At 45.4% G+C, this 25,793-nt stretch overlaps 47 non-coding genes across 47 annotated transcripts; all 47 read right to left on the bottom strand.

Annotated features, from left to right (window-relative positions):
• Nucleotides 1-13: 13 nt before the first annotated feature.
• On the bottom strand, nucleotides 14-84 carry trnag-gcc (transfer RNA glycine (anticodon GCC)). The gene has a single exon. It is a non-coding gene; the product is annotated as a tRNA-Gly (tRNA).
• A 228-nt stretch (nucleotides 85-312) lies between these two features.
• trnag-gcc (transfer RNA glycine (anticodon GCC)) lies at nucleotides 313-383 on the bottom strand. Its single transcript has one exon. It is a non-coding gene; the product is annotated as a tRNA-Gly (tRNA).
• Nucleotides 384-611: 228 nt separating this feature from the next.
• On the bottom strand, nucleotides 612-682 carry trnag-gcc (transfer RNA glycine (anticodon GCC)). The gene has a single exon. It is a non-coding gene; the product is annotated as a tRNA-Gly (tRNA).
• A 228-nt stretch (nucleotides 683-910) lies between these two features.
• trnag-gcc (transfer RNA glycine (anticodon GCC)) lies at nucleotides 911-981 on the bottom strand. Its single transcript has one exon. It is a non-coding gene; the product is annotated as a tRNA-Gly (tRNA).
• A 228-nt stretch (nucleotides 982-1,209) lies between these two features.
• trnag-gcc (transfer RNA glycine (anticodon GCC)) lies at nucleotides 1,210-1,280 on the bottom strand. The gene has a single exon. It is a non-coding gene; the product is annotated as a tRNA-Gly (tRNA).
• A 228-nt stretch (nucleotides 1,281-1,508) lies between these two features.
• On the bottom strand, nucleotides 1,509-1,579 carry trnag-gcc (transfer RNA glycine (anticodon GCC)). The gene has a single exon. It is a non-coding gene; the product is annotated as a tRNA-Gly (tRNA).
• Nucleotides 1,580-1,807: 228 nt separating this feature from the next.
• On the bottom strand, nucleotides 1,808-1,878 carry trnag-gcc (transfer RNA glycine (anticodon GCC)). The gene has a single exon. It is a non-coding gene; the product is annotated as a tRNA-Gly (tRNA).
• A 228-nt stretch (nucleotides 1,879-2,106) lies between these two features.
• trnag-gcc (transfer RNA glycine (anticodon GCC)) lies at nucleotides 2,107-2,177 on the bottom strand. The gene has a single exon. It is a non-coding gene; the product is annotated as a tRNA-Gly (tRNA).
• Nucleotides 2,178-2,749: 572 nt separating this feature from the next.
• Nucleotides 2,750-2,820, bottom strand: trnag-ccc (transfer RNA glycine (anticodon CCC)). The gene has a single exon. It is a non-coding gene; the product is annotated as a tRNA-Gly (tRNA).
• A 290-nt stretch (nucleotides 2,821-3,110) lies between these two features.
• Nucleotides 3,111-3,181, bottom strand: trnag-gcc (transfer RNA glycine (anticodon GCC)). The gene has a single exon. It is a non-coding gene; the product is annotated as a tRNA-Gly (tRNA).
• Nucleotides 3,182-3,409: 228 nt separating this feature from the next.
• trnag-gcc (transfer RNA glycine (anticodon GCC)) lies at nucleotides 3,410-3,480 on the bottom strand. Its single transcript has one exon. It is a non-coding gene; the product is annotated as a tRNA-Gly (tRNA).
• Nucleotides 3,481-3,708: 228 nt separating this feature from the next.
• trnag-gcc (transfer RNA glycine (anticodon GCC)) lies at nucleotides 3,709-3,779 on the bottom strand. The gene has a single exon. It is a non-coding gene; the product is annotated as a tRNA-Gly (tRNA).
• A 228-nt stretch (nucleotides 3,780-4,007) lies between these two features.
• trnag-gcc (transfer RNA glycine (anticodon GCC)) lies at nucleotides 4,008-4,078 on the bottom strand. The gene has a single exon. It is a non-coding gene; the product is annotated as a tRNA-Gly (tRNA).
• Nucleotides 4,079-4,306: 228 nt separating this feature from the next.
• trnag-gcc (transfer RNA glycine (anticodon GCC)) lies at nucleotides 4,307-4,377 on the bottom strand. The gene has a single exon. It is a non-coding gene; the product is annotated as a tRNA-Gly (tRNA).
• A 274-nt stretch (nucleotides 4,378-4,651) lies between these two features.
• trnag-ccc (transfer RNA glycine (anticodon CCC)) lies at nucleotides 4,652-4,722 on the bottom strand. The gene has a single exon. It is a non-coding gene; the product is annotated as a tRNA-Gly (tRNA).
• A 3,121-nt stretch (nucleotides 4,723-7,843) lies between these two features.
• Nucleotides 7,844-7,914, bottom strand: trnag-ccc (transfer RNA glycine (anticodon CCC)). The gene has a single exon. It is a non-coding gene; the product is annotated as a tRNA-Gly (tRNA).
• Nucleotides 7,915-8,204: 290 nt separating this feature from the next.
• On the bottom strand, nucleotides 8,205-8,275 carry trnag-gcc (transfer RNA glycine (anticodon GCC)). Its single transcript has one exon. It is a non-coding gene; the product is annotated as a tRNA-Gly (tRNA).
• Nucleotides 8,276-8,503: 228 nt separating this feature from the next.
• Nucleotides 8,504-8,574, bottom strand: trnag-gcc (transfer RNA glycine (anticodon GCC)). Its single transcript has one exon. It is a non-coding gene; the product is annotated as a tRNA-Gly (tRNA).
• A 228-nt stretch (nucleotides 8,575-8,802) lies between these two features.
• On the bottom strand, nucleotides 8,803-8,873 carry trnag-gcc (transfer RNA glycine (anticodon GCC)). The gene has a single exon. It is a non-coding gene; the product is annotated as a tRNA-Gly (tRNA).
• Nucleotides 8,874-9,101: 228 nt separating this feature from the next.
• On the bottom strand, nucleotides 9,102-9,172 carry trnag-gcc (transfer RNA glycine (anticodon GCC)). Its single transcript has one exon. It is a non-coding gene; the product is annotated as a tRNA-Gly (tRNA).
• A 572-nt stretch (nucleotides 9,173-9,744) lies between these two features.
• Nucleotides 9,745-9,815, bottom strand: trnag-ccc (transfer RNA glycine (anticodon CCC)). The gene has a single exon. It is a non-coding gene; the product is annotated as a tRNA-Gly (tRNA).
• A 290-nt stretch (nucleotides 9,816-10,105) lies between these two features.
• Nucleotides 10,106-10,176, bottom strand: trnag-gcc (transfer RNA glycine (anticodon GCC)). The gene has a single exon. It is a non-coding gene; the product is annotated as a tRNA-Gly (tRNA).
• A 228-nt stretch (nucleotides 10,177-10,404) lies between these two features.
• On the bottom strand, nucleotides 10,405-10,475 carry trnag-gcc (transfer RNA glycine (anticodon GCC)). Its single transcript has one exon. It is a non-coding gene; the product is annotated as a tRNA-Gly (tRNA).
• Nucleotides 10,476-10,703: 228 nt separating this feature from the next.
• On the bottom strand, nucleotides 10,704-10,774 carry trnag-gcc (transfer RNA glycine (anticodon GCC)). The gene has a single exon. It is a non-coding gene; the product is annotated as a tRNA-Gly (tRNA).
• A 228-nt stretch (nucleotides 10,775-11,002) lies between these two features.
• trnag-gcc (transfer RNA glycine (anticodon GCC)) lies at nucleotides 11,003-11,073 on the bottom strand. Its single transcript has one exon. It is a non-coding gene; the product is annotated as a tRNA-Gly (tRNA).
• A 228-nt stretch (nucleotides 11,074-11,301) lies between these two features.
• trnag-gcc (transfer RNA glycine (anticodon GCC)) lies at nucleotides 11,302-11,372 on the bottom strand. The gene has a single exon. It is a non-coding gene; the product is annotated as a tRNA-Gly (tRNA).
• Nucleotides 11,373-11,600: 228 nt separating this feature from the next.
• trnag-gcc (transfer RNA glycine (anticodon GCC)) lies at nucleotides 11,601-11,671 on the bottom strand. Its single transcript has one exon. It is a non-coding gene; the product is annotated as a tRNA-Gly (tRNA).
• Nucleotides 11,672-12,243: 572 nt separating this feature from the next.
• trnag-ccc (transfer RNA glycine (anticodon CCC)) lies at nucleotides 12,244-12,314 on the bottom strand. The gene has a single exon. It is a non-coding gene; the product is annotated as a tRNA-Gly (tRNA).
• A 290-nt stretch (nucleotides 12,315-12,604) lies between these two features.
• trnag-gcc (transfer RNA glycine (anticodon GCC)) lies at nucleotides 12,605-12,675 on the bottom strand. The gene has a single exon. It is a non-coding gene; the product is annotated as a tRNA-Gly (tRNA).
• A 228-nt stretch (nucleotides 12,676-12,903) lies between these two features.
• On the bottom strand, nucleotides 12,904-12,974 carry trnag-gcc (transfer RNA glycine (anticodon GCC)). Its single transcript has one exon. It is a non-coding gene; the product is annotated as a tRNA-Gly (tRNA).
• A 228-nt stretch (nucleotides 12,975-13,202) lies between these two features.
• trnag-gcc (transfer RNA glycine (anticodon GCC)) lies at nucleotides 13,203-13,273 on the bottom strand. The gene has a single exon. It is a non-coding gene; the product is annotated as a tRNA-Gly (tRNA).
• A 228-nt stretch (nucleotides 13,274-13,501) lies between these two features.
• trnag-gcc (transfer RNA glycine (anticodon GCC)) lies at nucleotides 13,502-13,572 on the bottom strand. Its single transcript has one exon. It is a non-coding gene; the product is annotated as a tRNA-Gly (tRNA).
• Nucleotides 13,573-13,800: 228 nt separating this feature from the next.
• Nucleotides 13,801-13,871, bottom strand: trnag-gcc (transfer RNA glycine (anticodon GCC)). The gene has a single exon. It is a non-coding gene; the product is annotated as a tRNA-Gly (tRNA).
• Nucleotides 13,872-14,145: 274 nt separating this feature from the next.
• Nucleotides 14,146-14,216, bottom strand: trnag-ccc (transfer RNA glycine (anticodon CCC)). The gene has a single exon. It is a non-coding gene; the product is annotated as a tRNA-Gly (tRNA).
• Nucleotides 14,217-15,630: 1,414 nt separating this feature from the next.
• On the bottom strand, nucleotides 15,631-15,701 carry trnag-ccc (transfer RNA glycine (anticodon CCC)). Its single transcript has one exon. It is a non-coding gene; the product is annotated as a tRNA-Gly (tRNA).
• A 290-nt stretch (nucleotides 15,702-15,991) lies between these two features.
• On the bottom strand, nucleotides 15,992-16,062 carry trnag-gcc (transfer RNA glycine (anticodon GCC)). Its single transcript has one exon. It is a non-coding gene; the product is annotated as a tRNA-Gly (tRNA).
• A 228-nt stretch (nucleotides 16,063-16,290) lies between these two features.
• trnag-gcc (transfer RNA glycine (anticodon GCC)) lies at nucleotides 16,291-16,361 on the bottom strand. The gene has a single exon. It is a non-coding gene; the product is annotated as a tRNA-Gly (tRNA).
• A 228-nt stretch (nucleotides 16,362-16,589) lies between these two features.
• On the bottom strand, nucleotides 16,590-16,660 carry trnag-gcc (transfer RNA glycine (anticodon GCC)). The gene has a single exon. It is a non-coding gene; the product is annotated as a tRNA-Gly (tRNA).
• Nucleotides 16,661-16,888: 228 nt separating this feature from the next.
• Nucleotides 16,889-16,959, bottom strand: trnag-gcc (transfer RNA glycine (anticodon GCC)). The gene has a single exon. It is a non-coding gene; the product is annotated as a tRNA-Gly (tRNA).
• A 228-nt stretch (nucleotides 16,960-17,187) lies between these two features.
• Nucleotides 17,188-17,258, bottom strand: trnag-gcc (transfer RNA glycine (anticodon GCC)). The gene has a single exon. It is a non-coding gene; the product is annotated as a tRNA-Gly (tRNA).
• Nucleotides 17,259-17,532: 274 nt separating this feature from the next.
• Nucleotides 17,533-17,603, bottom strand: trnag-ccc (transfer RNA glycine (anticodon CCC)). The gene has a single exon. It is a non-coding gene; the product is annotated as a tRNA-Gly (tRNA).
• A 1,414-nt stretch (nucleotides 17,604-19,017) lies between these two features.
• trnag-ccc (transfer RNA glycine (anticodon CCC)) lies at nucleotides 19,018-19,088 on the bottom strand. Its single transcript has one exon. It is a non-coding gene; the product is annotated as a tRNA-Gly (tRNA).
• A 1,414-nt stretch (nucleotides 19,089-20,502) lies between these two features.
• Nucleotides 20,503-20,573, bottom strand: trnag-ccc (transfer RNA glycine (anticodon CCC)). The gene has a single exon. It is a non-coding gene; the product is annotated as a tRNA-Gly (tRNA).
• Nucleotides 20,574-20,863: 290 nt separating this feature from the next.
• trnag-gcc (transfer RNA glycine (anticodon GCC)) lies at nucleotides 20,864-20,934 on the bottom strand. Its single transcript has one exon. It is a non-coding gene; the product is annotated as a tRNA-Gly (tRNA).
• A 228-nt stretch (nucleotides 20,935-21,162) lies between these two features.
• trnag-gcc (transfer RNA glycine (anticodon GCC)) lies at nucleotides 21,163-21,233 on the bottom strand. Its single transcript has one exon. It is a non-coding gene; the product is annotated as a tRNA-Gly (tRNA).
• A 228-nt stretch (nucleotides 21,234-21,461) lies between these two features.
• On the bottom strand, nucleotides 21,462-21,532 carry trnag-gcc (transfer RNA glycine (anticodon GCC)). The gene has a single exon. It is a non-coding gene; the product is annotated as a tRNA-Gly (tRNA).
• Nucleotides 21,533-25,558: 4,026 nt separating this feature from the next.
• On the bottom strand, nucleotides 25,559-25,629 carry trnag-gcc (transfer RNA glycine (anticodon GCC)). Its single transcript has one exon. It is a non-coding gene; the product is annotated as a tRNA-Gly (tRNA).
• Between the last annotated feature and the right edge of the window lie 164 nt (nucleotides 25,630-25,793).

Genomic DNA, 25,793 nt, shown 5'->3' with positions numbered 1-25,793 from the left:
CAAACAAACTTTTTGCATTGGCCGGGAATCGAACCCGGGCCTCCCGCGTGGCAGGCGAGAATTCTACCACTGAACCACCAATGCTGGACACGCAGCTCGCCCTCGTTTGGTCGGCACGAGAGACGCGGCGCTTGCACTCATTAGTTTTTAGAAACTCTTTCATATCACACGAGTGGAAAGGCAACTGGAGCTTCTTTAAGTAAATCAGGTGTCACTCTTTAACTTTTAATCACAGTCAGTAATGCTGATCAGCAGAAGCGACATAAGCAGGCTTTACAGAAGCAGACTTCTGGAAGTCCCAAACAAACTTTTTGCATTGGCCGGGAATCGAACCCGGGCCTCCCGCGTGGCAGGCGAGAATTCTACCACTGAACCACCAATGCTCGACACGCAGCTCGCCCTCGTTTGGTCGGCACGAGAGACGCGGCGCTTGCACTCATTAGTTTTTAGAAACTCTTTCATTTCACACGAGTGGAAAGGCAACTGGAGCTTCTTTAAGTAAATCAGGTGTCACTCTTTAACTTTTAATCACAGTCAGTAATGCTGATCAGCAGAAGCGACATAAGAAGGCTTTACAGAAACAGACTTCTGGAAGTCCCAAACAAACTATTTGCATTGGCCGGGAATCGAACCCGGGCCTCCCGCGTGGCAGGCGAGAATTCTACCACTGAACCACCAATGCTCGACACGCAGCTCGCCCTCGTTTGGTCGGCACGAGAGACGCGGCGCTTGCACTCATTAGTTTTTAGAAACTCTTTCATATCACACGAGGGGAAAGGCAACTGGAGCTTCTTTAAGTAAATCAGGTGTCACTCTTTAACTTTTAATCACAGTCAGTAATGCTGATCAGCAGAAGCGACATAAGAAGGCTTTACAGAAACAGACTTCTGGAAGTCCCAAACAAACTTTTTGCATTGGCCGGGAATCGAACCCGGGCCTCCCGCGTGGCAGGCGAGAATTCTACCACTGAACCACCAATGCTCGACACGCAGCTCGCCCTCGTTTGGTCGGCACGAGAGACGCGGCGCTTGCACTCATTAGTTTTTAGAAACTCTTTCATATCACACGAGGGGAAAGGCAACTGGAGCTTCTTTAAGTAAATCAGGTGTCACTCTTTAACTTTTAATCACAGTCAGTAATGCTGATCAGCAGAAGCGACATAAGAAGGCTTTACAGAAACAGACTTCTGGAAGTCCCAAACAAACTTTTTGCATTGGCCGGGAATCGAACCCGGGCCTCCCGCGTGGCAGGCGAGAATTCTACCACTGAACCACCAATGCTCGACACGCAGCTCGCCCTCGTTTGGTCGGCACGAGAGACGCAGCGCTTGCACTCATTAGTTTTTAGAAACTCTTTCATTTCACACGAGTGGAAAGGCAACTGGAGCTTCTTTAAGTAAATCAGGTGTCACTCTTTAACTTTTAATCACAGTCAGTAATGCTGATCAGCAGAAGCGACATAAGAAGGCTTTACAGAAACAGACTTCTGGAAGTCCCAAACAAACTTTTTGCATTGGCCGGGAATCGAACCCGGGCCTCCCGCGTGGCAGGCGAGAATTCTACCACTGAACCACCAATGCTCGACACGCAGCTCGCCCTCGTTTGGTCGGCACGAGAGACGCGGCGCTTGCACTCATTAGTTTTTAGAAACTCTTTCATATCACACGAGGGGAAAGGCAACTGGAGCTTCTTTAAGTAAATCAGGTGTCACTCTTTAACTTTTAATCACAGTCAGTAATGCTGATCAGCAGAAGCGACATAAGAAGGCTTTACAGAAACAGACTTCTGGAAGTCCCAAACAAACTTTTTGCATTGGCCGGGAATCGAACCCGGGCCTCCCGCGTGGCAGGCGAGAATTCTACCACTGAACCACCAATGCTCGACACGCAGCTCGCCCTCGTTTGGTCGGCACGAGAGACGCGGCGCTTGCACTCATTAGTTTTTAGAAACTCTTTCATTTCACACGAGTGGAAAGGCAACTGGAGCTTCTTTAAGTAAATCAGGTGTCACTCTTTAACTTTTAATCACAGTCAGTAATGCTGATCAGCAGTAGCGACATAAGCAGGCTTTACAGAAACAGACTTCTGGAAGTCCCAAACAAACTTTTTGCATTGGCCGGGAATCGAACCCGGGCCTCCCGCGTGGCAGGCGAGAATTCTACCACTGAACCACCAATGCTCGACACGCAGCTCGCCCTCGTTTGGTCGGCACGAGAGACGCGGCGCTTGCACTCATTAGTTTTTAGAAACTCTTTCATATCACACGAGTGGAAAGGCAACTGGAGCTTCTTTAAGTAAATCAGGTGTCACTCTTTAACTTTTAATCACAGTCAGTAATGCTGATCAGCAGAAGCGACATAAGCAGGCTTTACAGAAGCAGACTTCTGGAAGTCCCAAACAAACTATTTCATTGGCCGGGAATCGAACCCGGGCCTCCCGCGTGGCAGGCGAGAATTCTACCACTGAACCACCAATGCTCGACACGCAGCCTGCCCTCGTGTGGTCACCTCGAGAGACGAGCCGCTCGCACTCATTAGCTCGTTGTGACAGAAGCAAGAGCCAGATCAGGTGCCTGTGAGAGGAGCGCGGTCCGGTTGCCAAACGCACGCATATTAAGTGACGGTCATGCTTCGACAGTTCACTTTTCACACGAATGGATAGGCAGCTGGGGCTTCTTTAAGTAAATCAGATGTCACCCTCAATGCTAAATGTAGAAACACCCTCATTTCTGGCACAACAGATAAAAGCCCTTGCATTGGCCGGGAATCGGACCCGGGTCTCTCGCGTGGGAGGCGAGAATTCTACCACTGAACCACCAATGCTCAGCTGCAAAGCCACCTGTGCTTACAGTGAGCGAGGGCATGCTTCTTGGCTCGTCGAAAGAGACGGCAGATGAGGAACACATATTGATCTTGCAGAGAGACACGGCGCTTGCACTCATTAGTTTTTAGAAACTCTTTCATTTCACACGAGTGGAAAGGCAACTGGAGCTTCTTTAAGTAAATCAGGTGTCACTCTTTAACTTTTAATCACAGTCAGTAATGCTGATCAGCAGTAGCGACATAAGCAGGCTTTACAGAAACAGACTTCTGGAAGTCCCAAACAAACTATTTGCATTGGCCGGGAATCGAACCCGGGCCTCCCGCGTGGCAGGCGAGAATTCTACCACTGAACCACCAATGCTCGACACGCAGCTTGCCCTCGTTTGGTCGGCACGAGAGACGCGGCGCTTGCACTCATTAGTTTTTAGAAACTCTTTCATATCACACGAGTGGAAAGGCAACTGGAGCTTCTTTAAGTAAATCAGGTGTCACTCTTTAACTTTTAATCACAGTCAGTAATGCTGATCAGCAGAAGCGACATAAGAAGGCTTTACAGAAGCAGACTTCTGGAAGTCCCAAACAAACTTTTTGCATTGGCCGGGAATCGAACCCGGGCCTCCCGCGTGGCAGGCGAGAATTCTACCACTGAACCACCAATGCTCGACACGCAGCTTGCCCTCGTTTGGTCGGCACGAGAGACGCGGCGCTTGCACTCATTAGTTTTTAGAAACTCTTTCATATCACACGAGTGGAAAGGCAACTGGAGCTTCTTTAAGTAAATCAGGTGTCACTCTTTAACTTTTAATCACAGTCAGTAATGCTGATCAGCAGAAGCGACATAAGAAGGCTTTACAGAAACAGACTTCTGGAAGTCCCAAACAAACTTTTTGCATTGGCCGGGAATCGAACCCGGGCCTCCCGCGTGGCAGGCGAGAATTCTACCACTGAACCACCAATGCTCGACACGCAGCTTGCCCTCGTTTGGTCGCCACGAGAGACGCGGCGCTTGCACTCATTAGTTTTTAGAAACTCTTTCATATCACACGAGTGGAAAGGCAACTGGAGCTTCTTTAAGTAAATCAGGTGTCACTCTTTAACTTTTAATCACAGTCAGTAATGCTGATCAGCAGTAGCGACATAAGCAGGCTTTACAGAAACAGACTTCTGGAAGTCCCAAACAAACTTTTTGCATTGGCCGGGAATCGAACCCGGGCCTCCCGCGTGGCAGGCGAGAATTCTACCACTGAACCACCAATGCTCGACACGCAGCTCGCCCTCGTTTGGTCGGCACGAGAGACGCGGCGCTTGCACTCATTAGTTTTTAGAAACTCTTTCATATCACACGAGTGGAAAGGCAACTGGAGCTTCTTTAAGTAAATCAGGTGTCACTCTTTAACTTTTAATCACAGTCAGTAATGCTGATCAGCAGAAGCGACATAAGCAGGCTTTACAGAAGCAGACTTCTGGAAGTCCCAAACAAACTATTTGCATTGGCCGGGAATCGAACCCGGGCCTCCCGCGTGGCAGGCGAGAATTCTACCACTGAACCACCAATGCTCGACACGCAGCCTGCCCTCGTGTGGTCACCTCGAGAGACGAGCCGCTCGCACTCATTAGCTCGTTGTGACAGAAGCAAGAGCCAGATCAGGTGCCTGTGAGAGGAGCGCGGTCCGGTTGCCAAACGCACGCATATTAAGTGACGGTCATGCTTCGACAGTTCACTTTTCACACGAATGGATAGGCAGCTGGGGCTTCTTTAAGTAAATCAGATGTCACCCTCAATGCTAAATGTAGAAACACCCTCATTTCTGGCACAACAGATAAAAGCCCTTGCATTGGCCGGGAATCGGACCCGGGTCTCTCGCGTGGGAGGCGAGAATTCTACCATTGAACCACCAATGCTCAGCTGCAAAGCCACCTGTGCTTACAGTGAGCGAGGGCATGCTTCTTGGCTCGTCGAAAGAGACGGCAGATGAGGAACACATATTGATCTTGCAGAGAGACACGGCGCTTGCACTCATTAGTTTTTAGAAACTCTTTCATTTCACACGAGTGGAAAGGCAAGTGGAGCTTCTTTAAGTAAATCAGGTGTCACACTTTTACTTATAATCCCAGTTAGTAATGCTTATCAGCAGAAGCGACATAAGAAGGCTTTACAGAAACAGACTTCTGGAAGTCCCAACCAAACTTTTTGCATTGGCCGGGAATCAAACACGGGCCTCCCGCGTGGCAGGCGAGAATTCTACCACTGAACCACCAATGCTCGACACGCAGCCTGCCCTCGTGTGGTCGGCACGAGAGACGCGGCGCTTGCACTCATTAGTTTTTAGAAACTCTTTCATTTCACACGAGTGGAAAGGCAACTGGAGCTTCTTTAAGTAAATCAGGTGTCACTCTTTAACTTTTAATCACAGTCAGTAATGCTGATCAGCAGTAGCGACATAAGCAGGCTTTACAGAAACAGACTTCTGGAAGTCCCAAACAAACTATTTGCATTCGCCGGGAATCGAACCCGGGCCTCCCGCGTGGCAGGCGAGAATTCTACCACTGAACCACCAATGCTCGACACGCAGCCTGCCCTCGTGTGGTCGACACGAGAGACGCGGCGCTTGCACTCATTAGTTTTTAGAAACTCTTTCATTTCACACGAGTGGAAAGGCAAGTGGAGCTTCTTTAAGTAAATCAGGTGTCACTCTTTAACTTTTAATCACAAAAGTTAAAAAACTTTTAACTCGTCGAAAGAGACGGCAGATGAGGAACACATATTGATCTTGCAGAGAGACACGGCGCTTGCACTCATTAGTTTTTAGAAACTCTTTCATTTCACACGAGTGGAAAGGCAAGTGGAGCTTCTTTAAGTAAATCAGGTGTCACACTTTTACTTATAATCCCAGTCAGTAATGATGATCAGCAGAAGCGACATAAGAAGGCTTTACAGAAACAGACTTCTGGAAGTCCCAAACAAACTTTTTGCATTGGCCGGGAATCGAACCCGGGCCTGAAGCGTGGCAGGCGAGAATTCTACCACTGAACCACCAATGCTCGACACGCAGCCTGCCCTCGTGTGGTCACCTCGAGAGACGAGCCGCTCGCACTCATTAGCTCGTTGTGACAGAAGCAAGAGCCAGATCAGGTGCCTGTGAGAGGAGCGCGGTCCGGTTGCCAAACGCACGCATATTAAGTGACGGTCATGCTTCGACAGTTCACTTTTCACACGAATGGATAGGCAGCTGGGGCTTCTTTAACCTGATAACCGTCACGAGGACGAGGACGCACTGAAGGTCTCTTTGTTTAAATTAGCTCAAAATTACTATCAGATGTAAGTAATTACCTTGACAAACTATACATCATTAAAAAGATCTAAGACTAAAGTTTAATTTTTTTACCTCTGTTTTATTCTCAAAGTCTTATAGTGACCGTAATGTGTTAATATGTTCCAGGAGTTATGAATATGATCTTGGGCGTCGCTACCTTTTGATTGTAATATGCGCGTCATTTGCTCCCATTCATAAAAAACTCCTCCTTGGTCGTCATGAAGACACTCGACAAAACAACTTCCCTCAGGGCTTTTACTTCAAAAGTGTGCAGATGTGGAGAAATATTGATAGATTCTCACACGTTTGAGTCAAATTTCTATACAGAGAAGTATTATTTATTCAATCTTTATCCAAAATCCGCGGATGTATGATAATGAGAGCAGCAGGCTGTGATATGCTGTGTTTTCAATTCATTCTGGCAGCCGGAGGGCGCTGGAAAGCTGTACTACTGAAAATTCACCCCATGGGGAACACATGAAGAACAGACACACCATGTGACATTCAGGAAGTATCTGACATATGGACATATCCACACAGCTCCCTGGGATCGTCAGATCGCTATTTTATGCAGATAAACACGTTTTAAGACAATAAACACACAATCGCGGCAATATATGGTTGGTCTGTGTTCTTTATGCCATGTTGGGTGGTTTCATAATAGATGATATTTATAATGCAATGCTATTCCACATAGCTTTTAGCATTGTATATTTTCTGTCAGATTTTTTGACCCGAAGCTACATGAGATCACATATTGTTATATAAAACACTCTACATATAAAATATAAAGTGATATGAAGCAAGTTGTGAATAAAACATGATTTTAATCTTATAAATTGTTGTTTTGCTGGTGTGCTAAGCTAACATGCTAGCTTGCCCTAGATGCACCTGCCACTGAGTAAATACTTTATTTTTATGAACATTTTCTAAATGTAAAACTACTGAAATGCTTATTTGGACGAAATGCATTCAATAGAGTCTCAGTGAGGGTAAAGTGAGAGGTTTGATTTAGAAATGAGGTTTGAATAGAACAGTTTGAATAGAGAATCGTTAGTAATTATAATGCAGACAAAAGAATAATAATTGGAGCCATAACCAGTCCGCAGAAGTGTGAATGTGTGCCGGGGAGACAAACTGGATGGGGCAGTTTGCACCTCTAAACAATAGCGGCAATACAGCGACTGAAAGCTGAGAAGATGTGGCAATAAACATCAGTTGATATTTCAGCGATATCTCAAAATAAAATCACATGAAACGATCTTGTAAAACGTTTAATAAAATGCAGAGTTTTAGACTGATCATCTTCAGATCTGAAATATAACATGGTCAGACTTGTGGCTTTAGCTGTAGTGCATTTCTAGATTTCTCCAAGGCCCACTTCAATTTTATTTTCATAAAGATATATCATACAAATAAATTTCTAATAACTTTACAAAACTTTGAAGCTTATTATAGCTTTTTTTATTATAAAAAATATTATCATTTTGACTTTACAGTAAACTGCCAGGTGTCTGCTTTCAAATGAGACCATAATTATGCTTTTAGTGCAAAGGATTCACAAACTGTATTTGTTTTAGTCTGAGTATACATTTCTTAGGATTTTTTCAAAATTTAGAAATCAGCTTAACAGGTTAAGTAAATCAGATGTCACCCTCAATGCTAAATGTAGAAACACCCTCATTTCTGGCACAACAGATAAAAGCCCTTGCATTGGCCGGGAATCGGACCCGGGTCTCTCGCGTGGGAGGCGAGAATTCTACCACTGAACCACCAATGCTCAGCTGCAAAGCCACCTGTGCTTACAGTGAGCGAGGGCATGCTTCTTGGCTCGTCGAAAGAGACGGCAGATGAGGAACACATATTGATCTTGCAGAGAGACACGGCGCTTGCACTCATTAGTTTTTAGAAACTCTTTCATTTCACACGAGTGGAAAGGCAAGTGGAGCTTCTTTAAGTAAATCAGGTGTCACACTTTTACTTATAATCCCAGTTAGTAATGCTTATCAGCAGAAGCGACATAAGAAGGCTTTACAGAAACAGACTTCTGGAAGTCCCAAACAAACTTTTTGCATTGGCCGGGAATCGAACCCGGGCCTCCCGCGTGGCAGGCGAGAATTCTACCACTGAACCACCAATGCTCGACACGCAGCTTGCCCTCGTTTGGTCGGCACGAGAGACGCGGCGCTTGCACTCATTAGTTTTTAGAAACTCTTTCATATCACACGAGTGGAAAGGCAACTGGAGCTTCTTTAAGTAAATCAGGTGTCACTCTTTAACTTTTAATCACAGTCAGTAATGCTGATCAGCAGAAGCGACATAAGAAGGCTTTACAGAAGCAGACTTCTGGAAGTCCCAAACAAACTTTTTGCATTGGCCGGGAATCGAACCCGGGCCTCCCGCGTGGCAGGCGAGAATTCTACCACTGAACCACCAATGCTCGACACGCAGCTCGCCCTCGTTTGGTCGGCACGAGAGACGCGGCGCTTGCAGTCATTAGTTTTTAGAAACTCTTTCATTTCACACGAGTGGAAAGGCAACTGGAGCTTCTTTAAGTAAATCAGGTGTCACTCTTTAACTTTTAATCACAGTCAGTAATGCTGATCAGCAGAAGCGACATAAGAAGGCTTTACAGAAACAGACTTCTGGAAGTCCCAAACAAACCTTTTGCATTGGCCGGGAATCGAACCCGGGCCTCCCGCGTGGCAGGCGAGAATTCTACCACTGAACCACCAATGCTCGACACGCAGCCTGCCCTCGTTTGGTCGGCACGAGAGACGCGGCGCTTGCACTCATTAGTTTTTAGAAACTCTTTCATTTCACACGAGTGGAAAGGCAACTGGAGCTTCTTTAAGTAAATCAGGTGTCACTCTTTAACTTTTAATCACAGTCAGTAATGCTGATCAGCAGTAGCGACATAAGCAGGCTTTACAGAAACAGACTTCTGGAAGTCCCAAACAAACTTTTTGCATTGGCCGGGAATCGAACCCGGGCCTCCCGCGTGGCAGGCGAGAATTCTACCACTGAACCACCAATGCTCGACACGCAGCTCGCCCTCGTTTGGTCGGCACGAGAGACGCGGCGCTTGCACTCATTAGTTTTTAGAAACTCTTTCATATCACACGAGTGGAAAGGCAACTGGAGCTTCTTTAAGTAAATCAGGTGTCACTCTTTAACTTTTAATCACAGTCAGTAATGCTGATCAGCAGAAGCGACATAAGCAGGCTTTACAGAAGCAGACTTCTGGAAGTCCCAAACAAACTATTTCATTGGCCGGGAATCGAACCCGGGCCTCCCGCGTGGCAGGCGAGAATTCTACCACTGAACCACCAATGCTCGACACGCAGCCTGCCCTCGTGTGGTCACCTCGAGAGACGAGCCGCTCGCACTCATTAGCTCGTTGTGACAGAAGCAAGAGCCAGATCAGGTGCCTGTGAGAGGAGCGCGGTCCGGTTGCCAAACGCACGCATATTAAGTGACGGTCATGCTTCGACAGTTCACTTTTCACACGAATGGATAGGCAGCTGGGGCTTCTTTAAGTAAATCAGATGTCACCCTCAATGCTAAATGTAGAAACACCCTCATTTCTGGCACAACAGATAAAAGCCCTTGCATTGGCCGGGAATCGGACCCGGGTCTCTCGCGTGGGAGGCGAGAATTCTACCACTGAACCACCAATGCTCAGCTGCAAAGCCACCTGTGCTTACAGTGAGCGAGGGCATGCTTCTTGGCTCGTCGAAAGAGACGGCAGATGAGGAACACATATTGATCTTGCAGAGAGACACGGCGCTTGCACTCATTAGTTTTTAGAAACTCTTTCATTTCACACGAGTGGAAAGGCAACTGGAGCTTCTTTAAGTAAATCAGGTGTCACTCTTTAACTTTTAATCACAGTCAGTAATGCTGATCAGCAGTAGCGACATAAGCAGGCTTTACAGAAACAGACTTCTGGAAGTCCCAAACAAACTATTTGCATTGGCCGGGAATCGAACCCGGGCCTCCCGCGTGGCAGGCGAGAATTCTACCACTGAACCACCAATGCTCGACACGCAGCTTGCCCTCGTTTGGTCGGCACGAGAGACGCGGCGCTTGCACTCATTAGTTTTTAGAAACTCTTTCATATCACACAAGTGGAAAGGCAACTGGAGCTTCTTTAAGTAAATCAGGTGTCACTCTTTAACTTTTAATCACAGTCAGTAATGCTGATCAGCAGAAGCGACATAAGAAGGCTTTACAGAAGCAGACTTCTGGAAGTCCCAAACAAACTTTTTGCATTGGCCGGGAATCGAACCCGGGCCTCCCGCGTGGCAGGCGAGAATTCTACCACTGAACCACCAATGCTCGACACGCAGCTTGCCCTCGTTTGGTCGGCACGAGAGACGCGGCGCTTGCACTCATTAGTTTTTAGAAACTCTTTCATATCACACGAGTGGAAAGGCAACTGGAGCTTCTTTAAGTAAATCAGGTGTCACTCTTTAACTTTTAATCACAGTCAGTAATGCTGATCAGCAGAAGCGACATAAGAAGGATTTACAGAAACAGACTTCTGGAAGTCCCAAACAAACTTTTTGCATTGGCCGGGAATCGAACCCGGGCCTCCCGCGTGGCAGGCGAGAATTCTACCACTGAACCACCAATGCTCGACACGCAGCTTGCCCTCGTTTGGTCGCCACGAGAGACGCGGCGCTTGCACTCATTAGTTTTTAGAAACTCTTTCATATCACACGAGTGGAAAGGCAACTGGAGCTTCTTTAAGTAAATCAGGTGTCACTCTTTAACTTTTAATCACAGTCAGTAATGCTGATCAGCAGTAGCGACATAAGCAGGCTTTACAGAAACAGACTTCTGGAAGTCCCAAACAAACTTTTTGCATTGGCCGGGAATCGAACCCGGGCCTCCCGCGTGGCAGGCGAGAATTCTACCACTGAACCACCAATGCTCGACACGCAGCTCGCCCTCGTTTGGTCGGCACGAGAGACGCGGCGCTTGCAGTCATTAGTTTTTAGAAACTCTTTCATTTCACACGAGTGGAAAGGCAACTGGAGCTTCTTTAAGTAAATCAGGTGTCACTCTTTAACTTTTAATCACAGTCAGTAATGCTGATCAGCAGAAGCGACATAAGAAGGCTTTACAGAAACAGACTTCTGGAAGTCCCAAACAAACCTTTTGCATTGGCCGGGAATCGAACCCGGGCCTCCCGCGTGGCAGGCGAGAATTCTACCACTGAACCACCAATGCTCGACACGCAGCCTGCCCTCGTTTGGTCGGCACGAGAGACGCGGCGCTTGCACTCATTAGTTTTTAGAAACTCTTTCATTTCACACGAGTGGAAAGGCAACTGGAGCTTCTTTAAGTAAATCAGGTGTCACTCTTTAACTTTTAATCACAGTCAGTAATGCTGATCAGCAGTAGCGACATAAGCAGGCTTTACAGAAACAGACTTCTGGAAGTCCCAAACAAACTTTTTGCATTGGCCGGGAATCGAACCCGGGCCTCCCGCGTGGCAGGCGAGAATTCTACCACTGAACCACCAATGCTCGACACGCAGCTCGCCCTCGTTTGGTCGGCACGAGAGACGCGGCGCTTGCACTCATTAGTTTTTAGAAACTCTTTCATATCACACGAGTGGAAAGGCAACTGGAGCTTCTTTAAGTAAATCAGGTGTCACTCTTTAACTTTTAATCACAGTCAGTAATGCTGATCAGCAGAAGCGACATAAGCAGGCTTTACAGAAGCAGACTTCTGGAAGTCCCAAACAAACTATTTCATTGGCCGGGAATCGAACCCGGGCCTCCCGCGTGGCAGGCGAGAATTCTACCACTGAACCACCAATGCTCGACACGCAGCCTGCCCTCGTGTGGTCACCTCGAGAGACGAGCCGCTCGCACTCATTAGCTCGTTGTGACAGAAGCAAGAGCCAGATCAGGTGCCTGTGAGAGGAGCGCGGTCCGGTTGCCAAACGCACGCATATTAAGTGACGGTCATGCTTCGACAGTTCACTTTTCACACGAATGGATAGGCAGCTGGGGCTTCTTTAAGTAAATCAGATGTCACCCTCAATGCTAAATGTAGAAACACCCTCATTTCTGGCACAACAGATAAAAGCCCTTGCATTGGCCGGGAATCGGACCCGGGTCTCTCGCGTGGGAGGCGAGAATTCTACCACTGAACCACCAATGCTCAGCTGCAAAGCCACCTGTGCTTACAGTGAGCGAGGGCATGCTTCTTGGCTCGTCGAAAGAGACGGCAGATGAGGAACACATATTGATCTTGCAGAGAGACACGGCGCTTGCACTCATTAGTTTTTAGAAACTCTTTCATTTCACACGAGTGGAAAGGCAACTGGAGCTTCTTTAAGTAAATCAGGTGTCACTCTTTAACTTTTAATCACAGTCAGTAATGCTGATCAGCAGTAGCGACATAAGCAGGCTTTACAGAAACAGACTTCTGGAAGTCCCAAACAAACTATTTGCATTGGCCGGGAATCGAACCCGGGCCTCCCGCGTGGCAGGCGAGAATTCTACCACTGAACCACCAATGCTCGACACGCAGCTTGCCCTCGTTTGGTCGGCACGAGAGACGCGGCGCTTGCACTCATTAGTTTTTAGAAACTCTTTCATATCACACAAGTGGAAAGGCAACTGGAGCTTCTTTAAGTAAATCAGGTGTCACTCTTTAACTTTTAATCACAGTCAGTAATGCTGATCAGCAGAAGCGACATAAGAAGGCTTTACAGAAGCAGACTTCTGGAAGTCCCAAACAAACTTTTTGCATTGGCCGGGAATCGAACCCGGGCCTCCCGCGTGGCAGGCGAGAATTCTACCACTGAACCACCAATGCTCGACACGCAGCTTGCCCTCGTTTGGTCGGCACGAGAGACGCGGCGCTTGCACTCATTAGTTTTTAGAAACTCTTTCATATCACACGAGTGGAAAGGCAACTGGAGCTTCTTTAAGTAAATCAGGTGTCACTCTTTAACTTTTAATCACAGTCAGTAATGCTGATCAGCAGAAGCGACATAAGAAGGATTTACAGAAACAGACTTCTGGAAGTCCCAAACAAACTTTTTGCATTGGCCGGGAATCGAACCCGGGCCTCCCGCGTGGCAGGCGAGAATTCTACCACTGAACCACCAATGCTCGACACGCAGCTTGCCCTCGTTTGGTCGCCACGAGAGACGCGGCGCTTGCACTCATTAGTTTTTAGAAACTCTTTCATATCACACGAGTGGAAAGGCAACTGGAGCTTCTTTAAGTAAATCAGGTGTCACTCTTTAACTTTTAATCACAGTCAGTAATGCTGATCAGCAGTAGCGACATAAGCAGGCTTTACAGAAACAGACTTCTGGAAGTCCCAAACAAACTTTTTGCATTGGCCGGGAATCGAACCCGGGCCTCCCGCGTGGCAGGCGAGAATTCTACCACTGAACCACCAATGCTCGACACGCAGCTCGCCCTCGTTTGGTCGGCACGAGAGACGCGGCGCTTGCACTCATTAGTTTTTAGAAACTCTTTCATATCACACGAGTGGAAAGGCAACTGGAGCTTCTTTAAGTAAATCAGGTGTCACTCTTTAACTTTTAATCACAGTCAGTAATGCTGATCAGCAGAAGCGACATAAGCAGGCTTTACAGAAGCAGACTTCTGGAAGTCCCAAACAAACTATTTGCATTGGCCGGGAATCGAACCCGGGCCTCCCGCGTGGCAGGCGAGAATTCTACCACTGAACCACCAATGCTCGACACGCAGCCTGCCCTCGTGTGGTCACCTCGAGAGACGAGCCGCTCGCACTCATTAGCTCGTTGTGACAGAAGCAAGAGCCAGATCAGGTGCCTGTGAGAGGAGCGCGGTCCGGTTGCCAAACGCACGCATATTAAGTGACGGTCATGCTTCGACAGTTCACTTTTCACACGAATGGATAGGCAGCTGGGGCTTCTTTAAGTAAATCAGATGTCACCCTCAATGCTAAATGTAGAAACACCCTCATTTCTGGCACAACAGATAAAAGCCCTTGCATTGGCCGGGAATCGGACCCGGGTCTCTCGCGTGGGAGGCGAGAATTCTACCATTGAACCACCAATGCTCAGCTGCAAAGCCACCTGTGCTTACAGTGAGCGAGGGCATGCTTCTTGGCTCGTCGAAAGAGACGGCAGATGAGGAACACATATTGATCTTGCAGAGAGACACGGCGCTTGCACTCATTAGTTTTTAGAAACTCTTTCATTTCACACGAGTGGAAAGGCAAGTGGAGCTTCTTTAAGTAAATCAGGTGTCACACTTTTACTTATAATCCCAGTTAGTAATGCTTATCAGCAGAAGCGACATAAGAAGGCTTTACAGAAACAGACTTCTGGAAGTCCCAACCAAACTTTTTGCATTGGCCGGGAATCAAACACGGGCCTCCCGCGTGGCAGGCGAGAATTCTACCACTGAACCACCAATGCTCGACACGCAGCCTGCCCTCGTGTGGTCGGCACGAGAGACGCGGCGCTTGCACTCATTAGTTTTTAGAAACTCTTTCATTTCACACGAGTGGAAAGGCAACTGGAGCTTCTTTAAGTAAATCAGGTGTCACTCTTTAACTTTTAATCACAGTCAGTAATGCTGATCAGCAGTAGCGACATAAGCAGGCTTTACAGAAACAGACTTCTGGAAGTCCCAAACAAACTATTTGCATTCGCCGGGAATCGAACCCGGGCCTCCCGCGTGGCAGGCGAGAATTCTACCACTGAACCACCAATGCTCGACACGCAGCCTGCCCTCGTGTGGTCGACACGAGAGACGCGGCGCTTGCACTCATTAGTTTTTAGAAACTCTTTCATTTCACACGAGTGGAAAGGCAAGTGGAGCTTCTTTAAGTAAATCAGGTGTCACTCTTTAACTTTTAATCACAAAAGTTAAAAAACTTTTAACTCGTCGAAAGAGACGGCAGATGAGGAACACATATTGATCTTGCAGAGAGACACGGCGCTTGCACTCATTAGTTTTTAGAAACTCTTTCATTTCACACGAGTGGAAAGGCAAGTGGAGCTTCTTTAAGTAAATCAGGTGTCACACTTTTACTTATAATCCCAGTCAGTAATGATGATCAGCAGAAGCGACATAAGAAGGCTTTACAGAAACAGACTTCTGGAAGTCCCAAACAAACTTTTTGCATTGGCCGGGAATCGAACCCGGGCCTGAAGCGTGGCAGGCGAGAATTCTACCACTGAACCACCAATGCTCGACACGCAGCCTGCCCTCGTGTGGTCACCTCGAGAGACGAGCCGCTCGCACTCATTAGCTCGTTGTGACAGAAGCAAGAGCCAGATCAGGTGCCTGTGAGAGGAGCGCGGTCCGGTTGCCAAACGCACGCATATTAAGTGACGGTCATGCTTCGACAGTTCACTTTTCACACGAATGGATAGGCAGCTGGGGCTTCTTTAAGTAAATCAGATGTCACCCTCAATGCTAAATGTAGAAACACCCTCATTTCTGGCACAACAGATAAAAGCCCTTGCATTGGCCGGGAATCGGACCCGGGTCTCTCGCGTGGGAGGCGAGAATTCTACCACTGAACCACCAATGCTCAGCTGCAAAGCCACCTGTGCTTACAGTGAGCGAGGGCATGCTTCTTGGCTCGTCGAAAGAGACGGCAGATGAGGAACACATATTGATCTTGCAGAGAGACACGGCGCTTGCACTCATTAGTTTTTAGAAACTCTTTCATTTCACACGAGTGGAAAGGCAAGTGGAGCTTCTTTAAGTAAATCAGGTGTCACACTTTTACTTATAATCCCAGTTAGTAATGCTTATCAGCAGAAGCGACATAAGAAGGCTTTACAGAAACAGACTTCTGGAAGTCCCAAACAAACTTTTTGCATTGGCCGGGAATCGAACCCGGGCCTCCCGCGTGGCAGGCGAGAATTCTACCACTGAACCACCAATGCTCGACACGCAGCTTGCCCTCGTTTGGTCGGCACGAGAGACGCGGCGCTTGCACTCATTAGTTTTTAGAAACTCTTTCATATCACACGAGTGGAAAGGCAACTGGAGCTTCTTTAAGTAAATCAGGTGTCACTCTTTAACTTTTAATCACAGTCAGTAATGCTGATCAGCAGAAGCGACATAAGAAGGCTTTACAGAAGCAGACTTCTGGAAGTCCCAAACAAACTTTTTGCATTGGCCGGGAATCGAACCCGGGCCTCCCGCGTGGCAGGCGAGAATTCTACCACTGAACCACCAATGCTCGACACGCAGCTTGCCCTCGTTTGGTCGGCACGAGAGACGCGGCGCTTGCACTCATTAGTTTTTAGAAACTCTTTCATATCACACGAGTGGAAAGGCAACTGGAGCTTCTTTAAGTAAATCAGGTGTCACTCTTTAACTTTTAATCACAGTCAGTAATGCTGATCAGCAGAAGCGACATAAGAAGGCTTTACAGAAACAGACTTCTGGAAGTCCCAAACAAACTTTTTGCATTGGCCGGGAATCGAACCCGGGCCTCCCGCGTGGCAGGCGAGAATTCTACCACTGAACCACCAATGCTCGACACGCAGCTTGCCCTCGTTTGGTCGGCACGAGAGACGCGGCGCTTGCACTCATTAGTTTTTAGAAACTCTTTCATATCACACGAGTGGAAAGGCAACTGGAGCTTCTTTAAGTAAATCAGGTGTCACTCTTTAACTTTTAATCACAGTCAGTAATGCTGATCAGCAGTAGCGACATAAGCAGGCTTTACAGAAACAGACTTCTGGAAGTCCCAAACAAACTTTTTGCATTGGCCGGGAATCGAACCCGGGCCTCCCGCGTGGCAGGCGAGAATTCTACCACTGAACCACCAATGCTCGACACGCAGCTCGCCCTCGTTTGGTCGGCACGAGAGACGCGGCGCTTGCACTCATTAGTTTTTAGAAACTCTTTCATATCACACGAGTGGAAAGGCAACTGGAGCTTCTTTAAGTAAATCAGGTGTCACTCTTTAACTTTTAATCACAGTCAGTAATGCTGATCAGCAGAAGCGACATAAGCAGGCTTTACAGAAGCAGACTTCTGGAAGTCCCAAACAAACTATTTGCATTGGCCGGGAATCGAACCCGGGCCTCCCGCGTGGCAGGCGAGAATTCTACCACTGAACCACCAATGCTCGACACGCAGCCTGCCCTCGTGTGGTCACCTCGAGAGACGAGCCGCTCGCACTCATTAGCTCGTTGTGACAGAAGCAAGAGCCAGATCAGGTGCCTGTGAGAGGAGCGCGGTCCGGTTGCCAAACGCACGCATATTAAGTGACGGTCATGCTTCGACAGTTCACTTTTCACACGAATGGATAGGCAGCTGGGGCTTCTTTAAGTAAATCAGATGTCACCCTCAATGCTAAATGTAGAAACACCCTCATTTCTGGCACAACAGATAAAAGCCCTTGCATTGGCCGGGAATCGGACCCGGGTCTCTCGCGTGGGAGGCGAGAATTCTACCATTGAACCACCAATGCTCAGCTGCAAAGCCACCTGTGCTTACAGTGAGCGAGGGCATGCTTCTTGGCTCGTCGAAAGAGACGGCAGATGAGGAACACATATTGATCTTGCAGAGAGACACGGCGCTTGCACTCATTAGTTTTTAGAAACTCTTTCATTTCACACGAGTGGAAAGGCAAGTGGAGCTTCTTTAAGTAAATCAGGTGTCACACTTTTACTTATAATCCCAGTTAGTAATGCTTATCAGCAGAAGCGACATAAGAAGGCTTTACAGAAACAGACTTCTGGAAGTCCCAACCAAACTTTTTGCATTGGCCGGGAATCAAACACGGGCCTCCCGCGTGGCAGGCGAGAATTCTACCACTGAACCACCAATGCTCGACACGCAGCCTGCCCTCGTGTGGTCGGCACGAGAGACGCGGCGCTTGCACTCATTAGTTTTTAGAAACTCTTTCATTTCACACGAGTGGAAAGGCAACTGGAGCTTCTTTAAGTAAATCAGGTGTCACTCTTTAACTTTTAATCACAGTCAGTAATGCTGATCAGCAGTAGCGACATAAGCAGGCTTTACAGAAACAGACTTCTGGAAGTCCCAAACAAACTATTTGCATTCGCCGGGAATCGAACCCGGGCCTCCCGCGTGGCAGGCGAGAATTCTACCACTGAACCACCAATGCTCGACACGCAGCCTGCCCTCGTGTGGTCGACACGAGAGACGCGGCGCTTGCACTCATTAGTTTTTAGAAACTCTTTCATTTCACACGAGTGGAAAGGCAAGTGGAGCTTCTTTAAGTAAATCAGGTGTCACTCTTTAACTTTTAATCACAAAAGTTAAAAAACTTTTAACTCGTCGAAAGAGACGGCAGATGAGGAACACATATTGATCTTGCAGAGAGACACGGCGCTTGCACTCATTAGTTTTTAGAAACTCTTTCATTTCACACGAGTGGAAAGGCAAGTGGAGCTTCTTTAAGTAAATCAGGTGTCACACTTTTACTTATAATCCCAGTCAGTAATGATGATCAGCAGAAGCGACATAAGAAGGCTTTACAGAAACAGACTTCTGGAAGTCCCAAACAAACTTTTTGCATTGGCCGGGAATCGAACCCGGGCCTGAAGCGTGGCAGGCGAGAATTCTACCACTGAACCACCAATGCTCGACACGCAGCCTGCCCTCGTGTGGTCACCTCGAGAGACGAGCCGCTCGCACTCATTAGCTCGTTGTGACAGAAGCAAGAGCCAGATCAGGTGCCTGTGAGAGGAGCGCGGTCCGGTTGCCAAACGCACGCATATTAAGTGACGGTCATGCTTCGACAGTTCACTTTTCACACGAATGGATAGGCAGCTGGGGCTTCTTTAAGTAAATCAGATGTCACCCTCAATGCTAAATGTAGAAACACCCTCATTTCTGGCACAACAGATAAAAGCCCTTGCATTGGCCGGGAATCGGACCCGGGTCTCTCGCGTGGGAGGCGAGAATTCTACCACTGAACCACCAATGCTCAGCTGCAAAGCCACCTGTGCTTACAGTGAGCGAGGGCATGCTTCTTGGCTCGTCGAAAGAGACGGCAGATGAGGAACACATATTGATCTTGCAGAGAGACACGGCGCTTGCACTCATTAGTTTTTAGAAACTCTTTCATTTCACACGAGTGGAAAGGCAAGTGGAGCTTCTTTAAGTAAATCAGGTGTCACACTTTTACTTATAATCCCAGTTAGTAATGCTTATCAGCAGAAGCGACATAAGAAGGCTTTACAGAAACAGACTTCTGGAAGTCCCAACCAAACTTTTTGCATTGGCCGGGAATCAAACACGGGCCTCCCGCGTGGCAGGCGAGAATTCTACCACTGAACCACCAATGCTCGACACGCAGCCTGCCCTCGTGTGGTCGGCACGAGAGACGCGGCGCTTGCACTCATTAGTTTTTAGAAACTCTTTCATTTCACACGAGTGGAAAGGCAACTGGAGCTTCTTTAAGTAAATCAGGTGTCACTCTTTAACTTTTAATCACAGTCAGTAATGCTGATCAGCAGTAGCGACATAAGCAGGCTTTACAGAAACAGACTTCTGGAAGTCCCAAACAAACTATTTGCATTCGCCGGGAATCGAACCCGGGCCTCCCGCGTGGCAGGCGAGAATTCTACCACTGAACCACCAATGCTCGACACGCAGCCTGCCCTCGTGTGGTCGACACGAGAGACGCGGCGCTTGCACTCATTAGTTTTTAGAAACTCTTTCATTTCACACGAGTGGAAAGGCAAGTGGAGCTTCTTTAAGTAAATCAGGTGTCACTCTTTAACTTTTAATCACAAAAGTTAAAAAACTTTTAACTCGTCGAAAGAGACGGCAGATGAGGAACACATATTGATCTTGCAGAGAGACACGGCGCTTGCACTCATTAGTTTTTAGAAACTCTTTCATTTCACACGAGTGGAAAGGCAAGTGGAGCTTCTTTAAGTAAATCAGGTGTCACACTTTTACTTATAATCCCAGTCAGTAATGATGATCAGCAGAAGCGACATAAGAAGGCTTTACAGAAACAGACTTCTGGAAGTCCCAAACAAACTTTTTGCATTGGCCGGGAATCGAACCCGGGCCTGAAGCGTGGCAGGCGAGAATTCTACCACTGAACCACCAATGCTCGACACGCAGCCTGCCCTCGTGTGGTCACCTCGAGAGACGAGCCGCTCGCACTCATTAGCTCGTTGTGACAGAAGCAAGAGCCAGATCAGGTGCCTGTGAGAGGAGCGCGGTCCGGTTGCCAAACGCACGCATATTAAGTGACGGTCATGCTTCGACAGTTCACTTTTCACACGAATGGATAGGCAGCTGGGGCTTCTTTAAGTAAATCAGATGTCACCCTCAATGCTAAATGTAGAAACACCCTCATTTCTGGCACAACAGATAAAAGCCCTTGCATTGGCCGGGAATCGGACCCGGGTCTCTCGCGTGGGAGGCGAGAATTCTACCACTGAACCACCAATGCTCAGCTGCAAAGCCACCTGTGCTTACAGTGAGCGAGGGCATGCTTCTTGGCTCGTCGAAAGAGACGGCAGATGAGGAACACATATTGATCTTGCAGAGAGACACGGCGCTTGCACTCATTAGTTTTTAGAAACTCTTTCATTTCACACGAGTGGAAAGGCAAGTGGAGCTTCTTTAAGTAAATCAGGTGTCACACTTTTACTTATAATCCCAGTTAGTAATGCTTATTAGCAGAAGCGACATAAGAAGGCTTTACAGAAACAGACTTCTGGAAGTCCCAAACAAACTTTTTGCATTGGCCGGGAATCGAACCCGGGCCTCCCGCGTGGCAGGCGAGAATTCTACCACTGAACCACCAATGCTCGACACGCAGCCTGCCCTCGTGTGGTCGGCACGAGAGACGCGGCGCTTGCACTCATTAGTTTTTAGAAACTCTGTCATTTCACACGAGTGGAAAGGCAACTGGAGCTTCTTTAAGTAAATCAGGTGTCACTCTTTAACTTTTAATCACAGTCAGTAATGCTGATCAGCAGTAGCGACATAAGCAGGCTTTACAGAAACAGACTTCTGGAAGTCCCAAACAAACTATTTGCATTGGCCGGGAATCGAACCCGGGCCTCCCGCGTGGCAGGCGAGAATTCTACCACTGAACCACCAATGCTCGACACGCAGCTTGCCCTCGTTTGGTCGGCACGAGAGACGCGGCGCTTGCACTCATTAGTTTTTAGAAACTCTTTCATATCACACGAGTGGAAAGGCAACTGGAGCTTCTTTAAGTAAATCAGGTGTCACTCTTTAACTTTTAATCACAGTCAGTAATGCTGATCAGCAGAAGCGACATAAGAAGGCTTTACAGAAGCAGACTTCTGGAAGTCCCAAACAAACTTTTTGCATTGGCCGGGAATCGAACCCGGGCCTCCCGCGTGGCAGGCGAGAATTCTACCACTGAACCACCAATGCTCGACACGCAGCTTGCCCTCGTTTGGTCGGCACGAGAGACGCGGCGCTTGCACTCATTAGTTTTTAGAAACTCTTTCATATCACACGAGTGGAAAGGCAACTGGAGCTTCTTTAAGTAAATCAGGTGTCACTCTTTAACTTTTAATCACAGTCAGTAATGCTGATCAGCAGAAGCGACATAAGAAGGCTTTACAGAAACAGACTTCTGGAAGTCCCAAACAAACTTTTTGCATTGGCCGGGAATCGAACCCGGGCCTCCCGCGCGGCAGCCGAGAATTGTTCAGCTAAACGGCCCTAAACCGTTTCCCATTCATTGTCAATGGTAGTGCTAAAACACTACGGATGCAATATTATTTTGGCCACAACGCTCTTGTGGCGCTCTTCCGTGTTTCTGCACCCGGGAAATTTGAATCCGCCATTTTCATCCCGACTCGACGAGTGAAAACACAAAGCAGCGTTCGTTTTATTCAACTCATCTAAAAAAGGTAAGTTACTTTATTTTACCTCATCTTTTACTATTAATGCTGAAACCTTAATGAGATCGCCCGTGTGAGCAAACTAGACTTTTTTTTTCGTCTTTTCTTTCCTCCAATTCATCGTAGTATGATTTGCACGCTAAATTATGAATGAATATAACTTTCATTTTCGTGTTTTTGTTTTGTTTTTTGTGTTTACATAAATATTGTCAATTAGATGGTATCAAATCATGTAAAGCACATTAGTTTTTTTCTGTGATAACATGTGATGCCCCTCCTATTAGAGAGCTTGCCAAATTAACTATTTCTCATCTTTAACACGCCATTTGTTAATTACGATCTATTTTATGAATGGACTTGACCATTATTTTCAACATTTGTAATGTGTATAAGATTGCGTAAATTAAATAGTTCAAAAACAAGACGTTGAAATGAAAAAAAAAATATTCGTTCTAGTTATACATGGTTTTACCACAGTGATATCTGATAAATAGTACAGCAACATTATGTAGTACTGGAATCTCAATAACCATATATATTTTCTATTGTTAATGTAGTAACATTTTCATTAAGATTTTTGTAATGGTTTTGAAGTCTCTTCTGCTCACCAAGGCTGCATTTATTTGATAAAAAAAAATACAGCAAACACAGTATTATTTTGAAATATTTGTTAAAATGTAAAATAACTTTTTTTCAATTTGAATATATATTAAAATGCCATTAATTTTTGTGATTCAAAGCTGAATTTTCAGCATCATTACTCCAGTATTTAGTGTCACATGATCCCTTAAAGATCATTCTAACATTTATTATTATTATCAATGTTGAAAACAGTTGTGTACATTTTTCAAAAGAACAGCATTTATCTGAAATATAAAGCGTTTGCATTTTAGAATTGTTTCTGAAGGATCATGTGATACTAAAGTCTAGAGTAGTGATATGCTCAAAATTCAGCTTTACATCACAGGAATAGATTATATTTTAAAATATATTCAAGTAGAAAACATTATAGCTATAGTTATCTTACATTTTAATAATATATCACAATATTACAACTTTTTTTGTATTTTTAATAACATAAATGCAGCCTTGGTGAGCAGAAGAGACGTGTGTGTGTGTGTGTGTGTGTGTGTGTGTGTGTGTGTGTGTGTGTGTGTGTGTGTTATATATTTATATAAAAAAACACACACACACACACACATCTCTTCTGCTCACCAAGGCTGCATTTATGTTATTAAAAATACAAAACAATAACAATATATATATATATATATATGTATGTATGTATGTGTGTGTGTGTGTGTGTGTGTGTGTGTGTGTGTGTGTGTGTGTGTGTGTGTGTGTGTGTGTGTGTGTGTGTGTGTGTGTGTGTGTGTGTGTGTATGTATGTATGTGTATATAACATACAAATATATATTTATTTTTCTATCTTGCAGGTCAAAATGCACAAAAAGGTCATGTTTTTCCCTGGAAAAGTCAAGGTGGTGTTGCATATACGAAATATATGAAATACTGGGACCCAGAAAAAAAAAGTTTTTTGAATTTTGTATTTTTTCATGTCATTAGATTGTTTAGAGCATAAGAAACAAATGGACAGATTATTTTTTTGTAAAATTATATTATATTCATATTTTATGATATGTCCTCTGTAGTTGACACCAGGACTCAGTTGTTAAATTTTTTTAATGAAATGAAATTGCATGTATAGTCAAAAACAATGGGATTTATTTTTAATTCACGAATACATTTTTAAGTTTCAGGATTTTTTTTAAACAAACTTTTTTTAAAGATGATTCTGAGCTATGTTATAAAATATATAACTGAATGCTTTGATATACCATCTTACTTTATGCAATATGTGGGTAAAATGGCCATACTTGGATTTTCCCATTCAATACAATGTATCGGTATATTGCATCTAATTTGCATATTATTGTGTTCTTGGTGCAACATGTAATGAAAAAAAGAAGTGTAATAAGGGGAGTAATAATTGGCAACATTTTCATAATAATATGTAATATTTCATAGGAATATTGATATGTAATTTATTTTTCTATTTACTTGTTGTGTCTCCAAAATGCCTTATAAACATGATTTATGTCCCGGTGTCCTCTACAGTGGACATTTATGAAATCAATGCCCTGTTTTGTAACAAAGAGTCATATTTAGATTAGAAACCCCATAGCATTTTCCTGAGATGTTGATTTATAACAAACAATTAGAAAATTAATCAGATTTAAATTATAATTACAAAATATGATCATATTTCCATAAGAGTGCTAAACATTTAAGTCAGCCATTTTTAAAGACCAAGAAGTTGTTGTTGTCCTGGTGAAACCTCCAAACATTTGGTATCTTTGCAAAGCCCTGAATGTGCTCTATAAGGGACATCCTGACTCTAAACTGTGACGTGTGTGATGTCACAGAAACTCACTAAAATATAATGTCCACTACAGTGGACAAAAGTCTATTACTGGGTCCCAGGAGGATATACTGCCCATCTAAAGTGTTCTCTTTATACAGAGATAAGGGCATGGCCAAGGAGATGAACTGGCGTGAGTTTCAGGAGTCTCCTTACTATGAGGCAGAGAAGCAGAGATGGGTGGAAGAAAAGAAGAGATGAAGATTATAATATGTACATAGTTCTGTCCATGTTTCTTTCTATAATATTATTTTGAATTTATTTTTACTATTTTTACTATCATTAAAAGTGCTTCAAGAATTTAATAAAAAAACAATTGAATTGAAACAATTGACAACTTGAGTGCTGTGTGTTTGTACGACTCCTTTAAAAACGAGTAAACCTTTAATGGATCATTTAACTTAAGTATTACTTAAATTATTCCATCAAAATATTTTCATTTAATAATTTAAATTTACTCATAATTAAATTTAAATGTCTTCTTTAAATTGGTTATATTAAATATCAAACAGTTTTTGCAATCATGTTTTTGATTTAAGCAATTAATGTTATACTACTATTGTTTCACTGTAGATATTTTGATATCAATAATTTATTCAGCACATTTGCTTGTAATCATCACATTTGCTTGCTTCATTCATAAAACAAAAACAAATTTAAAATACTTAGTAGATGTAATGCATTGTTTTTTTTTTTTTTTTACTTGAATGAGTGGGATTCGAACCACTGTTCAAGTAAAAAATGAAAAAAGTGTGCAAAAATCTGATTGGCTGTGACATCATTTCCGCTACTTGGCCAGTAGCTGTAATGCTTCAATTTTATTGGCTGGCACTCTGTTACAACTATCCGCGGCTGGCCCCCGCGTGGCAGGCGAGAATTCTACCACTGAACCACCAATGCTCGACACGCAGCTCGCCCTCGTTTGGTCGGCACGAGAGACGCGGCGCTTGCACTCATTAGTTTTTAGAAACTCTTTCATATCACACGAGTGGAAAGGCAACTGGAGCTTCTTTAAGTAAATCAGGTGTCACTCTTTAACTTTTAATCACAGTCAGTAATGCTGATCAGCAGAAGCGACATAAGAAGGCTTTACAGAAACAGACTTCTGGAAGTCCCAAACAAACTTTTTGCATTGGCCGGGAATCGAACCCGGGCCTCCCGCGTGGCAGGCGAGAATTCTACCACTGAACCACCAATGCTTGACACCCAGCCTGCACTCGTGTGGTCGGCACGAGAGACGCGGCGCTTGCACTCATTAGTTTTTAGAAACTCTTTCATTTCACACGAGTGGAAAGGCAACTGGAGCTTCTTTAAGTAAATCAGGTGTCACTCTTTAACTTTTAATCACAGTCAGTAATGCTGA

Source organism: Pseudorasbora parva, chromosome 2 (assembly GCF_024679245.1).
Source record: "Pseudorasbora parva isolate DD20220531a chromosome 2, ASM2467924v1, whole genome shotgun sequence".
Lineage (NCBI taxonomy): Eukaryota > Metazoa > Chordata > Actinopteri > Cypriniformes > Gobionidae > Pseudorasbora > Pseudorasbora parva.
The sequence above is the reverse complement of the archived record's forward strand: the minus strand, read 5'-3'. Positions and strand labels throughout refer to the sequence as shown.